Source organism: Microtus oregoni, unplaced genomic scaffold (assembly GCF_018167655.1).
Source record: "Microtus oregoni isolate MIOR12 unplaced genomic scaffold, Mior012 000057F_ref0000458, whole genome shotgun sequence".
Lineage (NCBI taxonomy): Eukaryota > Metazoa > Chordata > Mammalia > Rodentia > Cricetidae > Microtus > Microtus oregoni.
Window position 1 is genome coordinate 2,579,251 of NW_024543833.1, and position 2,660 is coordinate 2,581,910.

The following is a 2,660-nucleotide window of genomic DNA, read 5'->3' on the forward strand; positions in this document are numbered from 1 at the left end:
CCTGCCCTCAGTGGGGAGGCTCCAGCGCCTGCGTACTGCGGCTTCACGGGACGGGGGTGGGGGGTCGCGCGCGGATTGCCAGGGACCTGCGGCGCCTGCGCGCTGACAACATCCGCAGCCCGCGCGGTCTTGCCTTGCCTGTGCGCCTGCGCAAGCAGCTTCCCGAGTCAGTGCAGCCTTCCCACCCCTCTTGTCCCTAGAGCGTAGGCACAGTCCTGTCCCAACACAAGGGGGCGTGGACAGCTCGGCCCGCTCTTAGTTTTTGTCTCCACAAATAGCAGGCACTTGATCGCCGAACTTGTCTCTGTCCACTTGCTTTCCTGGGATAACCCCCGCTTTGTTCCCGGGACTACCTTCTTCAGTATTGGTACCTACTACTTTCTGGAACTTCCAAGGGTCACTGCACCCTAGCCAGGTTCCTTCCTTGGGAACAGGAGAGGAGTCTTGATGTGCAAGCAGGTAACGAGGGTACCTAGTGAGAGCTTACCCATCATCGCTCAAAGGCCCGATGGGAGGGGATGGTGAACTGACCAAGGTTACCTGTTTTGCTTTCAGCTGACTCCGTTTGTGTGCTCGACCCAACAACTCCTCTGCCCTGCTGTGTTATGATGTTAGGGGCTTGCAGACTGTTGTGCCTAAGTCCTGAGACCCCCCCCCCCCAAGAAGACCACCACGGAGCCACACTCTTTCGAAAAACCAAGGTTTTATTTATTGTATACGGGCTAGTGCGGGTTCTCTACCTCGCTGTCTGACACAGCAGATGGAGGGAGAAGGACCCCATCTATTATTGTAAGGGGTTTATAAAGACAAAAACCTCAAAGCGGTAACAAGATTACAGTTTCAAAGTACAAAATTACTTATCCTATATCACAGTTGGCTAAAGGTTAGGTAAAACTTCGCTGTTATTTTCTAATAGGCTCTTGTCTAGGGCACAGTTGTGAAAGACCCCCACAGTATAGACAAACAGCTAAGCAGCAGCAATGCCAGGCTTAAACTTTGGAGCAACACAAGTAACATTAGAGCAGGGAAGTTCGACTTGAGAACAAAGGGCGGAGAAGCCAGGCAAGATATCTGTGGTCAGCCGGTCAGCCATCTGGCCCCAAGCGATAAGGAACCCGCAGCTGGCCTGCTCTAATGAGAACATCCCGTTTGCTTAGGGAAACAGGATGCCTATAGTCAGCACATGTGCCCAACTTAGAATATCAGTAATTCACAGAAGAGACAACTCCCCCTATGAAAGATCCCAGCTTAGCTGCTGTAACGTCATTTCACAAAGCTTTTGACGAACGACTGTAAGTGCAGAGTAAGGTCAGGGTCCCTGGCTGCAAAACAGGATATTTATATCCATAGATTCGGACAGGACATCAATTAACAGGATATCTGTTCCCATACATCTGTGCTGGGAGAGGAAAAACCCCCTGTGCCCCTTGCCCCATTCCAACTGACCACTAACGATGCATTTGCTTCTGTAATCTGCTTCTGCTGCCCTCTTTCCTATAAAAAGACCTTCCCCCAGTCTGCAGGCGCGCTTTGTCTTTCGAGAGACTAAGTCGCCCCAGGTACCTGTGTACTGAATAAAGCCTCTTGCTGTTTGCATCCGAAGAGTGATCTCGCTGTTCCTTGGGAGGGTCTCCTTAGCCTGAAAGACTGCCCACCACTGGGGTCTTTCAGTTGGTATGGGTGAACAAGCCCCACTTCCCGCACGGTTGAGTAACAATGGACCAATAGGATAAGTTTCCAAAGGGTCAGCTGGTGGTACCTAACTACAGGTGGTCAACATCTTTTGTGTAACCCACAGGTGGGTAGCAGTCAGCACTTTTGTGTAATTTGGGTTTTTCCATTAACTAATACTTGCGACCCCGACTTTTCTCAGGGTTTGGGATGAAGTTCGAGGTCCCAAAATGTCCCAGCACAAAAATGGAATCTTTTCCGGCCTCAGTTTTTCTGGTCTCACATCCCCCCTAGGAGTTCTAGATGGAGTTCAATCCTGAACTCTAGGTTCCTCAATATGATGGGAATAACTTGCAAGTTCTATTTCATCCTCATCCGGGAGGGGATAATAAGAATAATAATACATTAGCGTTAGTACGCTGAACCGTAAGTTCAATGGTGTCAAGCCTTTGTCTTACAAACTGTACCAGCCTATTAATTATACATGGGCCGATAGTCAAAATTAATAAGAAAACCAATAGGAGTCCTATAATAATGGCAGAAACAAGGGTCATTCACCAAGGAGAGCTATTAAACCAGGATTTGAACCATCCCTGTTAAGAGTCACTCCCCCCCTTCCCCCCTCCCCTGTCCCCTTCCCCCGTAGTCCAACCTCTCCCCTTTTAACAAAGTCTTCCTTATTGTAGAAAGATTAAATGTAGTCCTCTTTTGTTCTGCAAAACCACTTTTGCTAGTGATGTTAAAGAATCCTCCAAATGGTAATGAAGGTTTCTAAGCGGTCTATATCCTTATCAATGGCGGCTTGCTGATCACCAGGGAAGTTACTCCCATTCTAAAACCTACCAAGCTTGTTCCCAAAAGAACTCTAAGAGTTTCGGCAGTGACCAGTTCCCTCTTTGGCTTCCTGTGGGTCCATCTGTCGCTTTTTGTCAAAGTTAAAAAGTCTGAGTTTGTATGATAGCTCACTGGAGGAATCACTCTGGTCATTA